The 16,104-nt window shown below is 44.4% G+C and overlaps 1 long non-coding RNA gene across 4 annotated transcripts in view; it reads right to left on the bottom strand.

The window, feature by feature from the left end:
• LOC125690231 (uncharacterized) overlaps nt 1-16,104 on the bottom strand; it is a 51,010-nt gene that overhangs the window by 20,197 nt on the left and 14,709 nt on the right. For 3 of the 4 annotated variants that reach the window (XR_007375557.1, XR_007375556.1, XR_007375558.1), the window contains exons 3-7: nt 7,309-7,523; nt 5,969-6,610; nt 5,127-5,219; nt 4,179-4,318; nt 1,871-2,079 (exon numbers count right to left, since the gene is read on the bottom strand). This is a non-coding gene — a long non-coding RNA (uncharacterized LOC125690231). The remainder of the gene's footprint in view (nt 1-1,870; nt 2,080-4,178; nt 4,319-5,126; nt 5,220-5,968; nt 6,611-7,308; nt 7,524-16,104) is intronic. The other variant, XR_007375559.1, reaches the window with a different exon arrangement.

Raw genomic sequence — 16,104 nt, 5'->3', positions numbered from 1 at the left:
GCCTGGGAGCAGTTGGGGTTTTCCCTGCAACACTGCCAGGCTGGTTGCAGCCTGGTGCTGCCCTGCTCAGGAGTGAGCTGCATTGAAATGCTGGAGAATAGGCTGCATTGAGTTCACTTATGGAGCCATATAAATAACAGGAGCACCTCTGCCACATGGGCTACATGCTGCTAAACTGCTGCTGCATCTCTCCACAGAATTGGTGACATTTTAGAGAGGGTAAACTAACTCATGCATTACACCGCAGCTTTTCTTCTGCACTCAGCTGTGGATCATCAGCCAGAAAGGGGTGGAAATGTCTTTCACTTCTCAGCATCCCCACAGAACAGGTATGCTTCAGCACTGGCTATATTTCAGTAGAATTATTCGCTTACTCTCATCTGTATTTTGAGCTTTTATAAGGTAGACCAACATCAATGGAGCTTCACCAGTTTACATCAGCCTAAGAACGTGGCTCTGTGTTCTCATGGCACGGAGCTTGGTCCTGGAATTGAAGCAGCCTCAGCAGCCTCAGTCTGGGAGCCCTGAGTGGGACAGTGGGGCTATGAGAGGTGGGCTTGTTTTGTGGCACTCCTGGGAAGAACAGCCACAGTGAACGACAAGCGAGTAGCATAGGAGCCAGGAAAACAAAACATGTTAGGAACAAAATGGAGAACAGGGGCTGGAGGAGAAGTGCCAGAGGCAAAGAGAGCCTTGACGTGGGCATTAAGGAGTGCAGGATCAGACAGTGATCCATGAGACAGACATAGCTAGTGCCATCCGCTTTTCTTCCCATTAACCAAAAGGATTAAAGCACTTGAATTCAGCCACTCAGAATAATATTGGCAAATACATGACAGCTGTGTGCAACTATAACTAATCCTAAAATACTGGTTCTGTGCCCATCCTTGAGCAGTAAACTTGTGTGGTGCTGAATGCTGGAGGTGAGGGGATGTGTGAACACCCCAGCCTGGTCATGCCATACCCATCAGGGTTGACACAGTTTTACAGACACCCTCCATTCCCAGCACTTCCTGAATTAAAACATCCCTGAAAAAAGCCACCAACCTCTACAACCTCACCAACAGACATCTCAGCCCTTAGGTACATGGATTCAGCTTGGAAACTGATGTGAGAACCAGGCAGAGTACACCATGCTGTATCTTGAATACTGTGGTTGTCTGCAGGAACATTCACTCAGATATATCAGGGATCTTCTAAATGGGGCTGAACATTCATAACTCCACTTTACAAAAGGAACACAAGCCACCAAGATTAAAGGCTGCCACTCTGACAAAGGAAAGAAAACCTGCAAATGCAACAGGCATGTTAAACAAGATTTTGGCAGAATTTGGCCACCTCAGTTGAAAACTGCAACTCTCGTTCAGCTGCTGCCTGGCCCCGGAGGTGCCTCAACTTGCCTGCTGCCTCCTGGTTGGGATCTCAGCCTCCGCAGGCTGTTATCCTGCTCCCAAGCATGTCCAGAGTTGCTCCAGCCCAACCATCTCGGCTCCATCCCACAGCTGAGTGTGCCAGGCCCTGGCATCACTACCCAGGGCTGCCAGTGCTGTCCTCGTCCTCAGCCCAGGAGCCAGCATGTGTGAAGCACAGCAGTGAGCATTGCCATCCCCTAGAAATGCCTTTTGCTACTGCAGCCTAAGGGAGCACCTGCCCCAAGTCCTGCCCTACATAACTCCCCAACAGCCCCTCAAACATCCTGTTGCTGCACAGGGAGCAAGGCACAGATAGCCCTAGGCATGGTGACAGTGAAAGGGAGCACAGCCTACTATGGCAGACACACCAGGCACTCAGCAGCTACAAAGCCTTTCTTGGCTTTCGAGGCTGAAGCATTCAGCAGTATACTGCACAGAGTGATGGAGCCTTCAGTTACCTTCAAGCTATCCAAAGCTGCGATGCAGTACAGCAAGAGTTGTTTTCCTCCTTTGCAGATGCTCTGCTGTATCACAGTGTCTAAAACAATGCCAGATCTTGTCCAGGGCAAACCAGGCTGGGGTCAGCTGCATCATTTACCACTTTTTCATGTATAACTTAGGCTGGAGGCATAGTTTTATTTCAGAAATCCCGCATCAATTTCTCCTCCTGTTGTGGAAGCAGAGTGGTTTCAAACAAGAAATAGAAAAGAGAAAGTGTTTGTGGTAAATAAGTGCTGAGCTCCAATTCCCTCCAGTACTGTAACCCTCTTCAGCTTTCTCTGGGGTTAGTGCTTATTTACCCGCTACCAATATTCCTAGTCTGACAGCTAGCAATGCATTAATCACTGTCATGTGATCTTTGTTTCTGCTTCTCTGCAGGTACCTGTCAGAATCACAGAAGATTGATTATCACACCACCATGTGTGCAGGAACACAGACTTGCACTCCCTTCAGCAGCCACTCCTGTCTGCAAGAAAACACATCCCTTCTCCCACTCCTTCCATCAGCTGGAGCAAAGCTATTCCCTTCGGATTTCTAGCTCCTGTGGTTTCACTCCACTTCAGCTGGCTATCTGCTACCTTTTGCACAGACATCTGTCCTTCTTCAGCTTCACAAGCAGCACAAAGAGAATCATCAAGACACTTCTCTGCAGCACTGTGCCATTCCAGGCACCCTGCTCCCTTCATTAACCATGTGAGATGGTGTCCCTCTCTTCTTCACAGAAAGTTTTCTATGGCTCAGGTCTAACCCCCTGGCCACATTGTGCATGCAGCATTTAGAAGTACAATCAATAGACCCAGTCTCTGGGAAATATTTAATCTCCACCACAGTAGAAGCAGCTGCAGCTCTTCTCACTCCATCATTCAGAAGAGCCCTGGCAAACTGAAATACGTATTCTGGGGTCTGGACCCAGCTGTCCACTGACACTGCCAGAAGATGGAGGGATGCAGTGGTCTGTCTGCATGTAGTGGCTGCAAGCACACATGTATGCTGGTGCAGCAGAAAGGGCCTCCAAAGTAGAGTAGTGAAGCTGTTTCCTACAATGTGAGTACAGCTCTTACCAAAAGGAAGAGAAAATAAGCTCAGTCTAAAGCATCTAAAATGAGAATAAATTAAAAAAATATTTTGTCAAATGCAAGCAGCTGCCATTAAGAGGGGCCTCCAGCAATGCCCAGAGCCTTCTCTGCAGAAGCAACCAGGGAAACCTGCCTTGACTGCCCTTTGCTGCTAGCACTGCCTGAGGAAGTAATTCTCTTCTCTCCCTCCCATGAACATTTCTGTGCATGATTCAGCAGCTGTCTACAAAAAGCAATTGGGAAGATGAATGAGTTCATAGAGGGAACAACAGAGAGAGCATCTCTCTGGGTGAGTGGGGACATTTCAGCAGATGCAGCTCCCATTTGAGGTATGGGTAAGTTTGGAGGTGTCCAGCCCTGGGAGAAGCAGGAGGAACTGGGACTCTTATGTAAGGTGGGATTGCCATCTATGCACAGTGTAACTCTCCTACCTCCTGGCTTAGCTCTATACTTGCTTATTTTGTAGAGGGAATGAAATCACAATATACCTTAGGATTTAGGTGTTTTTAGGACCATCCTGCAAAGGCTAAATGCTACTGTTTTTGCTGTAGCAGGATGTGCAATCACTGGGAAAGCAGCCCTTCTCCTCCCCTAACCCATGAAACTGCACACATCTGCTTCTATACGGTGTTTGGAGAAAGCATGCAAAACAACCTCCTCATAAATTGTGCTGTAATAGGTCCATTGTTGTCTCTCGGAATCTGGACCCAGTTTGTTTCTTATTTGTAGCTTTTAATAATAAAAAATCTTTCCAAGATAGGGAGATAATTGATTAAGTATCTCTTAACAAATAACTAAACAGGAAAGATTCAAAACATGCATCTCTAAGCTCCTCTCAGCATTTGAGCAATGGGTTTTAGCCACAGGTTGGAATGCATGTATTTCAGAGTGTTCCCTGCTCTCTTTATCTCACCACTGCCATCAAGCACATCCAGATGTTTTTGGTGAGGCAAATTCTGTTGCTCCTAGTGCCAGACTGGGCTTGGCTTTTATCTAGGTTTCTGTGGCAAAGATATGGAAAACGGTAGGCGTTTTTTGGGAGTGCCAGTACCAGCAGCCGTGTGTTACACTCTTACTTCAGTGCACTTTGAGATCCTAGCCCTTATAATGGCTGAAGAAAGTTCAGAGAAGACCAAGTATCCAAAGTATGAAAATGTAGGCACCAAAAGGCCCCAGCAAAAGTTATTACCTATAGACTCTGGTGATAACAAAGGCGGTTTCACCACATCTGAGGATTTGTGTCATGGATTCTGAATGCTTGGATCACACACAGTGCTCTTGCTTCTTCTTAAAAGGATCCCAGGTGCTGGAGTTGATTCTAGTAAAGGCCTGAGAAGCAGGAATAGACAAAATCAAGCAGTGAGCAAAATCAAACATCTTGGATATGGTGCAAAATTTTTGTTCTAACACTCTTTGAGCAGGCTCATTTGGAGAGGAACATCCAATAGAAAATAATTACACTACCTCTAACACAACTCAGGTTAAAAGTGTAACCAGATACACGAAATATGAAGTATGAAAGATATCTCTTTCTATTGAGAGGTTTAGTTTATAACTTCTTCCCAGAGACAAATATAAAGCAGGAAAATAGTGCTTACGCCCAATCTAGAATTCTTCAAGTGCTACACTGCTGGGGATTTAAATTTTCAATTTATACCAGGATATTGCCTCCTGTTAAGAAGCCCTAGAGGTTCCTATAATCCCAGCCCTCTGAGGGATCCTCATGTTCACTGGCCTTCAAGCATTCCTCTGGTCAGAGCTTTTCAGCCTGCTGTGCTCCTTATAACACTTGAGAAAGCAGTTGACTCTTCTTAGAGCCTTACTTCTTGAATACTTAAGAATTTTAATTGATTTTCCTGGTTCCAGATACTGGCTGTCCCAGCAAAAGGACAGAGCTACAGTGACACACACTTCTCTCTCCCCTGCAGCACATCTATCTGTGGTCCCACACAGCTCTGGGAATAAACTGCTTTTCTCAGAGAGACCCACTGGCCAGAGTCAGGCTGTCTACAGAAGGCACAAGGAGACTTATTTAAACTCCAAGTCCTCACCAAGGGAGTTTTGGAGAGCTGGAAATGCTCCTGGGAGTGGTGGTGAGGGAGAGAAGAGGCAGGAAGTCAGAAAAAAGATTTCTCACCCCATCCTATGCTTGGAAAACAGTGCTTTGGGGTCTGCCTGCTCCCTTCCATCACGTTTCCTTCTCATAGCTGGAAGTCTCACTAGTGCAGCACTGAGAATATTTTAAACGATTCATTAATGTTTGTACACATATACCAGATGCTTTCTTTTCTAATAAACAAATAAACAGAAACCTCAAACACCCCCTGAGAGATGGGACATTTTTCCTACAGTGAAAGCCACACTGGGTGCTTGTGCAAGAGGGTGGGAGGTTAAAGAAAAAAACAACTCATGTGGCCACCACAGAAGCCAATTTTATGAGCATTTCTCCTCCCCCTCTGGTCACTTCCCCTGCCACACCAGTTATCCAGACTTTGGGGAGGTGTGGAGGTACTGAGAGATGTCACAGCTGCTTATTTCTCCCACAGCACCTATAAGGAGCCTGGACTGGGAGCTTTGGACCACCTTAGCTGAACGCAGCTGATGGGACACCGCATTAACACAGCTACTGAAGCCTTTGATGAGTGTTCATCAGAGCACTGGCCTGTGCAGGTACTTCTGTCTCAGTACTTGAGGTCACCACAGAGATTGTTTCAATTACATATGGCTGGGACTTCCCAAGCTATGTGGGTGTTCTGGTAATTTTATCCCAAACCCCTTTTCTTCCAAGATTTTACTACAGTCATTTGGAAATTAAGTACTGTAATTTCCCAGATCTGGCAGTCTCACTCTGTCATGCAGTTTAGCATGAAAATTGCAGTATTACACAAGGGATGTCTTAGGTGAACAGTAGGTGTGCAGAAATGAGTCCTAAAGGAGTTGTCAGAGAGCTCAGATCCAAAACTGCAGAGAAGGTGATACCAGTAAGAAGTGATCTCTCCGTGTTCATCCTGCCAGCTTTGCTCTGGTGCATCAGCTCTCGTGAGGCAAGGATCAGCTCCGTATGCACACAGCACTGCTGTTGTGGGGAACAGTTCATACACGCTGAGCTGATTCTACATCAGCAATCACTATAAAATTTTAACTAAAAAAGTGATGAGTATATTCCTTTTATGTCTTATGCAAAGGCATCTGCTACTGAAAGCAAGAGGGATTCAGGCGAGTGCTCCACAAGATGTGACTAGAATATGTTTCTTCTGAAGTCCTCTCATCAGAAGTAGTAATATATTCCTCTTTTCCCTTAAGACCTGGAAGCACATTTTAGTGCCTGCCACAGGACTGTCAGGATCAGCATTTCAAGAAGGAATTCAGCTTTATCAACATTCAACAGCATTGTAATTCAGGAATAATTAATGTAATATTAACAGAGTTATTGAGAAAGGTAAGAATGTAAGTGTTCAACATCAAATTCATTTGGCATTTGCTGCAGTAGTGTGATTGGCACAGAGTCGTTTAACATCAGTGCTAGCTGCAGCAGGATGGCTGTGAGGTGTGCCTCCTGCTGCACGAACCGCCCAGGAGTGCTCCTCCTCAAGGGACATCTTGGGAAGTTGTGCCATGTGTCTGTGGCAGAACAAAAGAGAAAGAAATACTTTTGTAAAGCCTGCCAACACTTTGCCAAGGTACAAAACCTATCTATTTTTCTACTTACGAACTATCCTAGATAGATCATGCACACGATATATTTAAGAATTACAATGAGAGTGATGAGTACACAGGTCTGTGGTCTCATAGGTCTCATACTTATGTAAAGGTAGATAAAATTGAATTCATAAATCTATCCTGTAGAACTGAGGAATATGTTATGACTTTTATAGAAACTGGTTCTTGACTCAGAGTGGACACCTCAGGCAGCATAATGTGTACTGCTTACACAAAATTATATACACAAGTACGCTGCTATTTAAGTATACCCACATATATACACATAGTTGTAAAAAATACATATATAAATTCAGTTAAAGGCTTTGCCTTGCAATAGAGGAAGAGAGAGAAGCTGCTTTTCTTCATATCTGGAAAGGATTTTCTGCCTTTCAGGATAACTAGGTTCAGCAGTTTTGGGGCCTGATTCCTTCACTTCTGTTCACTCTGTTCCCAATACAGCCAAAAGGAAAAGGAGACTGAGAGCTTTCAGTGAGTAGAGTTGCAGTAAATGTCTAGTGAGATTTTCAGACATGCCAAGGCTGCTACCTAACACTGACATTAGCAGGAGCAAGGTGCCCAGGCATGCTGAAAAATCCCTGCAGCTACTTAAGACTCACTTGCAACAGCGTGGTGTATGTGACAGACTGCCTGTATCCAGGACATCCACTGAACTTCAGTGGAACTGGGACATCTGGATCCAGCAAATTCCTCTGCCAGTGAGCACTGGCAGTGCTGCAGGACTGGAGCACTCTCCCCTCATTGTATCTGTGCTGCAGCCTGGTTCCTCGAACCCAGCTCGCTTTTTACCTAGCTGCCACGATTGCTCCAAAACCTGGGTACAAAGAACAGAGAACAACAGACATGTCCACAAAAGTAAAAACCTTTGCTCAGCATGATAAGCCCCAGAGGCTGGATTCTTCACCATCAATCAGAGGTGACATAAGCAGCATGCAGGGGAATGGGTGAAGGATCAAGACTGACTCAGGAGAGATGATTCTCATGCTATCCTGACAGCCTGAAGCAATTCTGAGGCCACGTTTCACAGCCTTCTTGTGTTATATGATGCTTTAACAGTGTGTCAGACCTGTCATGAACGAGAACCACATCTGTCTTTAAATTAGATTTTAAAAAAGAACTTTCCCTCCAAAGCTTTTTTCTGGGGCAACTGTGAAGAAGCCTCGCTCCGAAGGGAATGATTCTCTCACTGCAGAGATGGGAGCAGCCAAGGCAGCCTTCTGCAGCCCCATATGACACGCTCCTGCTGAATCCAAGTCCCACCACTTCTTACTGAGTGCCATACTTGTTTGACTATGTAAAGACCAAGTACTATAGAAAAATGTAAATATTTTTATGGCCTTGCTGGCTTAAAAGCCTGCGAGGATGGCTGGCTAAGTGGAAAGGAATGCTGTGCACACACAGCGGAACAAATTTAATGAAAGACAGAACCCAGATATATTCTTTAACCCAGAGATGGAGTGCTTTGCATTGTTAAACAACGGTTGTTTAGTACACGACAAAGAGAGCATTCAAGTCTAGATAACACAATTAATAATGAACTCTCCAACGCAAAGTACTGTCATCATCAGCATAGCCTCACTCTCTTCATGCACAGAACACAGGCTGTTTTACAGAGCTATTCACTCCTCTCATCTTGCATTTGAGAAACCAGCCAAGTGCCCTGTTCCTTCTGTACTGCTGGAGGGTTACGGTAGAGATGGAGACAGGCTCCTCTTCAGGATGCACAAGAGGAAGACAAAAGGCAACGAGCACAGGACAGAAAGCAGGAAGATCTGCCATCCATTAGAAGTGTTTTCACCACTAGGAGTGCAGGACGGTAGCAGGCTTCCTGTTCTTGGAGATACGCAAACTTCAATCAGACGTAACTCTGAGCAGCTCACTGCAGTTGGATCCGTGCTCAGCAGGGACTGGATGAGGTAGATGCAAAGACTCTTACCAGCCTCTAGGCACTCCTTCTCTCCCCTTAAGGGCAGGATTGGTTATCTCAAAAGTATACTTTTGTTCATTTCTTTTCTTGCCTGCTCTCTGCAGTACATCCACACTGACTGGCTGCTGAAGATACCGCATCGGCCGTACCAGCTGACTGAACTTCCAACCAAGCGGCCCTTATAAAAACCTTGGGTGGAATAGGGTAAAGGTTATTTTAAAGACTGGCTTTGGCTTCTAGATTTCCAAATCCAAAAGTCTACAAAATAGACCAAAATAAGAGGCCAAGGCCAGGAGGAGGTAGCTGCTCAACTCCCTGGCACAGGAGCTGTAGAGGATGGGTTGCAGAATGTGAAGCTCTTCTGCAGCACACAACAACACATGGCAGCTGCAAAAGCACAGGCAGCCAACATTACCAAACACAAAGGCAGCCTAGATCTCCCTTGCCCTGCTCTGTCTTTCAACACAGAGTTCAAACCAGGTCTGAAACTCATCACGTTTCACTTACTTCATACCGCCTTGTCATTTCAGATGTTACTATCCCAGCTAGGCACAGCGTGGGATCTCCCATGGCTGTTCACTGGGGTAGAGCTCTGAGCGAGGCCAAGAAAACTATGCAAGGTGTAAAAACTTTTGGAAGAGAGCCTAGCTGCAACACCAGGGAAGAGTTAGGAGAGGTGAGCCCTGCGCAATGCTTGGCAGCATCCTAACACAATTTTTTTCAAATACATTTATTTAATTGTATCTTTTCACATCATCAGTGATTATGAAGTTCAAGTTTAACCTGGGGGTAAAAAAGAAAGACTCATGAGCATGGATAAAAGCCTGTCTAAAGTATCAGAGTCATTGTTAGAGCTGAAATTATTTCAAGTTGTTTCTTCAAATATAAATGCTGTAATTATGTTAAACATAACGTTACTGCTTCCCATTTAACAAGTCCCTGGCCTTGTCTGCACACCTGAAAAAAACAAGTAGACGAGGTTTAGCTGGACCAGGCCAAAAGCACAACCTTCTTAAGTCCTGTGTCTGCTTAACTGAGGATGCTTTCCCCTTGATTCTGGGGCTCATGCCAATTTGTTGCTTCCTGCTCAACTGCCCTATCCTTCAAACCCATCTTATCCCCAAGACTCCCTGCTGCCTGGACCCTTCTCTGCCCTGAGGTACCAGGCAAAGCTGATCCTTCTCCCACTGCCACTACCTGCAGCCTCTATCCAGTGACCAGGGATTTGAATTTGTCTGGCTCCTGGATGCTTTGGGGGCATCTTTGCTTGGGCCTGGGAGCCAAACGCAGATGCAAGGAGCCAGCAAGCTGTGAAGGGGTCTGTGGTCTTGTAACTGCGTGACTGCAGAGTGTTTCCATTGAGTTTTACACGGCCCCATTCCCCTTCTCCCGCTATTTCTGGCTGCAGTTACAGCCATGTGCGAACAATGCACCCTGTGTGCATGTTTCCCATTTGGCACTCAGGCTTGTAAAACATTTTTAGTATGTGATTTACAGTGGTTCTGGCTTGGACTGAAACTGTTACCCTCAAAAACTGAGCAACCATAGACTGTCAGAACGCGAGGACAAGGTAGAAGCAGGCAGGCACTCAGCAGTACAGCCTACAGGCAGCTATAAGGCAAGGCACCGCTCCTCCCTTGGCCTCAGAAGAGCATGTCCATTTCCACAAGAGACATCCTCTGGAGATAAGCAGTGTTGGTGGCTGTCTGCTTAGACAAAGTCAAAACCAGACACAAACAAAAGCCATTACAGTGTTTGAACCAGTTCTGTTTGTGACCTTTTCTTCCCCAGAAAACTGCAAAAGTACTACTGGAAATATAGGAGGAATGGAGAACACAGTGGCATTTTGCTCAAACTGGATAGTAGGTGGGAAAAGAAGTCATCACTTTTTAACAGGAATGTATTTGTAAAGGGAATTTTCATGAAAATCAACATATAGTTTAGAGGAATCAGGCAGCCTAGTTTGTCATCCTTTGAGGTCCTTAAATGATCTTTCAAAATGCTCAAGTAACATTAGATTCAGTATCCTATCCAAATTCCAATTTCTTTTTAGACTTTAATAAAGTTTCAATTGGAAAAGATAATATAAACTTCCTGTCCTACAAAACTGCTACCACATGCCACTAAAGCAGCAGGGGAATGAGGCAGCACTGTCCTGAATATCTGATCAGCAGATGGAGAGTTCAACTCTCCCTCATGGAGAAGTGCATTATGAAATAAGATACGGCTATGATTTGATTTTATACCCTTTTATTATAAGACAATGTTATCTCCAAATGCTGGCAAAATACATCTTCGATGATTCTTTACAGAGTTGTTGCTACAGTGTAAAGTGTTGATAAATGTTTCAAAGCCCACTGGAAAGCCTAGCTAGGATGATTTCTTCACAGGTTGAAGAACACAAGACAAGTGCAGAAATCTGAAAAGCTCCCCAGACATCACTTTATGAAGAGGGGGGCAGTTCATAAAATAATCATGACTGGATTTTATTTCCTTTTGAAGCATCTTGTCTGTGCTGGCATAAACTCAAAGACATTGAAAGATACTGAGTCCACAGAATCATAGAATCATTAAGCTTGGAAAATATCACTAAGATCATCCAGTCCAACCATGAACACACCCCCACCATGCCTGTCCCTCAGTGCCACCTCTCCACAGGTCTTGAACACCTCCAGGGACACCTCTGTGCTCCCAGCAGCAGACAGACCACTAAGCCCACTCGCTTTGTGTGAGGTCTCAAACCTCCACTTGGGTTGTTCCTCATTAGAAGAGCTCAGTGATTCTGATCCTGCTGTGCAAGGAGCCTGCATCTATCCCCACTGTCCAGAAACACCGCTTTCCTCATCTGCACCTATCTGCGGTGCCTGAGCTTACAGAAGGCTCCCTCATGCACTTAAGCAACATCCAGCTGTTATCTGAACCCCTTCAGCTTCAAGGCCAGAAAGGATTCAAAGTGGAAACTGTGGGGCTGCCTGGTTGTTTAGAGCTGTATCAGGCAGGACACTCTCAGCACTGCAAATGTGCTTTGGCACACTAACAGTGTATGGAGCTGCTAGAAACAGCTTGGAGGTCCCATTTTGAATTTTTTTGCATTAAAGTTTTCCTTCAGTTCAGCCAAGTTATCTGTCTCTTGTGTCAATTTGCTGAAGCAGCTTTTTTTTTTTACCAGTTTCTGGAAACCACAAAGGGTGAGGCAGCCCACAGCTTTTTAAAGAATGACATTTGTTTTTAGCAGTATGATTGTCAACATTGCCACTGCATTGCACATGTAAAAAGCAGGTTTCTGAGGACACCAGCACTCAGAAATAAAACACTATAGTTCAGCTGGCATACGGAGGTTACTCCAAAAGTAATGCCTCCTATTTATTTCCATGGAAACTACAGCAGATAAAAAGAACACAATAACACTATTTGATAGGGCAAATTCTCAGCTACAAAGCACTATTTTTCAATGCAGTCATCACCATTAGCAATGCATTTGCACCAGTGATGAACAGGAGCCTGCTTGCCATGCTTATACAAATCTGTATGGCCATGTGGAATACGTCTTGTCTTTCATGTCACTGTCACCACTGCTGAAATGCACCACCCTCTCCTCACTGTGCTCACATTCACTATTTGGTCTCCATAAATGTTTAGCAAGCACCGACAAATGCCAGTGGGTGCCATTGTTTGCACATGATGGAATTACATGACACCTCTTTGCTTCAGACACATTTCCATGTCAGGTGCCACTCTGTTAGACTGCCCCTCTCCTGCCATCTGTCCCACAGCAACAACACGGATAATGGGATTGGTGGGAAGGTTCAGTCAGTACTGCCGTACCATCAACATCCACCTCTGACGTCCTGGGCCAACAAAATAGAATAGGAAGCATTACTTTTGGAGCATCTCTCCTATTTTCTAGTTATGCTTGAAAAAGACCATGCAAAAGTTCTTCATTATTCCCCTCCTGATGTTCCCTTCTCTAAATCCAAGAACCAACATGAGTTTAAAACCTCCACAAAACATGTTTCCATTTGTTCTGTAGCACTCTTAAATGAGCTTTTCAAGCCTAGCAGTAGCCTACATATTCTCACAAGTGTCAGGGAGAAGTGTTCTTTCTTTCATCTCTAGGTAAACATTTTTGTCTAAAAACTAGCCAACAGATTGAACAAGAGATGATGGCACATAAACCAATATAAATTAGTGCAGTTCATATCAAATTAACTGCGTGAGCAGAACAAGAAGAAATGAGACAGCACATGTGTGTATGTGTGTGTGTGTGCGTGTGTGTGTGTGTGTGTTCAAAGTCTATAGTACAGTAAAAAAACTCAGTGCAGAACTAAGTCTAGTAACCCAGCATCTGGAGGTGCTGAAAGTGAGGTTGCCTATACAAACTCATGTGCTCTCCCTGCCCATTACCTTATGCTAGAGCCTTATATTTCACAATCACATGACATTTTTTCCACACCAGATAATTCAGCGTTTAGCAGAGGGGGCACCAAATGAATAAAAAATTATTCAACATTTGATCCACACCACTTATGTTGTTGGCCCATGTATTGTCTACCGTGTATGGTTCCAGCATTTATCTGAACACAGAACTATTCATTTTCTATACGGTACTCAGTGAGATGCCTACGTCTATAGATCATGACTGCTCACAGACTTTAATAACTGTCCTTGGTGAAACAAAACAATGGTATTTATTCTCATCTAAGAGATGAGGCAGCAGAAGAAACAAGATGGCCTTTTCCTCTTGGGAGCCTCTGCTGTCAATGCTCACGCACAGTCCTCTCCACCTGGGCTGTACCCAGCTCTCTACCTCCCCAGGATCTTCTCTACCATAGCATATGAAGAAGAGGGAAGGAGGGCAGCCTGCACTTGCCTTGGCTGCCACTTCATTAATGAGTAAAATTCAAAATGCTAATCCCGATCCACAAAGCCACCAGTGTACTGGGGTCAATTAGCTCTGCAGCTGTCTTGCCCTGTAGCTTATCTGCAACACACTTAGAAAATGCTTGCCAGCCCCCACTGCATGTTTCCTGGGAACAGGCAAATGAGCTCTTTTGCCTTTGGACTTGACTTGCTCTGAACTGGATTCTCTTCAGGGAACCCTGGATGAGCTGGCTCGTCTCCAAGTGCTACTAATATCAGGAGTCTCCTCTGCGTGAATTTTGAATCATGCCTCAACATGGCTCTAGATTTTCTCTTTGCCATAATGTCAAACTTCTTACTGAGGCTCTTTAGGTAGGGGCTTAGTTAGGATAGAGCAGGCTATGCTGTTCCCGAGTTGGCAGGAAACAATAGTCCCCAGACATTAACATGACAGACATGTCGACACAGAGAAACGTATGGTACCAATTAAGACAGTATCAACAATTATGCAGAACACAGTTGAGTGGATTAATTTGTTGCCTGGAGTAAAGGCTGCCAGTACGAAGCTGGCTGTCAAGAGACACACTTTCATCTTGCACACTGCCTTGTGCCAAATACTATGGAGCCTATGAAGCCCATGTGCACTAAGAATGGTTGCTGGGTTTTCATTTTCCACGTACAGTCTTAAGCAGGGAAGAGGCAACCAGTTAATGTCTCTACATGCTATATATGCTAGCTCTTTTCCTGTTTAGAAAGAAAACAATACCAAGCTTGAAAAAAAAATAAATCTCTGAATGACCATCTTTCCCAAAACACTGAGAACAACAAAGTAACTGGAAAAAGATGGCGCTTTTCATGCTCAAAAAGGTTTTCTTTTGCTGAAGGGCTGATAAAATAACTCATTTGTCAAACACACTTTCTAGTTCTCTAAGCAGAGAGAAGAGAAATAGTCAAGTTGTGCATGACTTCTTTCCAACTTGCTATTTTTGTGCTAACCAGAAGGACATTTACACATGCTTTGTCTCTTGCTTCCCACCCATTCTTTGCCAAAGAAGATAGAAGCCACAACCTTCCAGAGGTAATCCCAGTTCTCCTGCCTTGTCAAGTGCCTCCCAGAGGCTGTAGGTAAAATACTGTCATTCTAGTGGCTTTGCAAGAACAAGCAGTTGATTTTTGCAAAGGTCTCTGGCTGTCAGAGTACTAAAGAGTAAACACAAAAAACCATGACTTGTAAATAATCACTTACTGCATTAATAAATAGCAGTATTTGAATTCCTGCTGCAGCTTTGTACCAGCTGTGCTTTGTCTCAAAATCCAATTTAAAAAAATCTGCTTATGCTTGTTCCTGCAGTACGAAGAATATTGAACTACCCTTCACAAACCCTGCTGCTGCTTATAGAGCATATGCTCCCACATCAGGCTCTCATTTCTCAGTGTTTATCCTTGTTAAACAACAGCATGCCTACCTGAGATATAAATTACCCAGAGGCTTGGAGTAAAGCCATCCTGAGTAAGGAAACTATTAATAGCACTGCTCTCCTCAGCGTACTGTAGGCAAAAGGCCCCTGCCCGCTTGTAACACAACACATGCCAACCAGTGTGATGGAGAAATCCAGCTGTAATCCAGCCTTCCCAGCAACCGCCTTGTTCTCTGAGCAGCAGAACTCTGAGGAATAGTTTTCTGTAGGTTTATATCCTATGTGCTTCACCCTCTCCAGCCATCATACCTGTAGGATACTTGCGGCTCAGCAATACTCCCATCACAAAACCTTCCAGCTCTCTCCTATTATCTTTATTCCTACTACAACTCCTTGGATAACAGAGATGGAAGCTGTAGGGTCCCAGGGCTGTCCTTCCATGAGGACCATACTCCCACAGGTCTCTTTTCTTCTGACACAGATTTCCAGAAAAAAGTATTCTTCAGACCTCTACTCCTTGCCCAAATTCGATCAAAATTGGTCAACATCTGGCAGAGCTTTTAAAGATGAAGGAAATACAGAGTGTAACCAATCAGTCTAACATGAATCCTATCTGCATATTTATCTGCTAGATATTAAGTGCAGAGGGGCTTCCAATAAATTGTTCACAAGGTACCAGGTGTTTAATCTACATTTCTGTTTAATTAATAACATTTGCTGGTATTGCACAGTTAACTCAGAGTATTTAACAGGATATTGAGCCTTCAGAGAGACACGTCATGCTTCCTACCAGTGTCTCAGCCAGTGCACTAGGAAATGGGAAGAAATCTTCAAATTTATTGCCACCACCTCCACCAAACTCTACCTCCATGACCTTGCTGGGGCTTGAGCACTTTGCCCTATTTTTCTAAATTAAGATTAATTTTTCTTCATTTCAAGAGCGTAGTTCACAGAGTTGTCTTTTTCACTGTGCTCAGTGATTTGCAGAGACCCAGCATTTTCCAAACAAAAAGATAAAATCTCTACAGATTCTTCCTGGAAAGCAATTTCTGCAGTCAGTAATCTTCCACCTGTTACCAGGCTCATCATCTTCCATGTAAATACCATCCGGATCTGTGCTTGATAGCTCACACTTCCCCTGCATGGAAAGCACAGGGCCAGCTCTCAAAGTACACAGGCTCCCCATTTGT

This window comes from Lagopus muta, chromosome 2 (genome assembly GCF_023343835.1).
Source record: "Lagopus muta isolate bLagMut1 chromosome 2, bLagMut1 primary, whole genome shotgun sequence".
In the NCBI taxonomy this organism is placed as follows: Eukaryota; Metazoa; Chordata; class Aves; order Galliformes; family Phasianidae; genus Lagopus; species Lagopus muta.
Note: the sequence above shows the minus strand (reverse complement) of the source record. Positions and strands in the feature narration are given on the sequence as shown.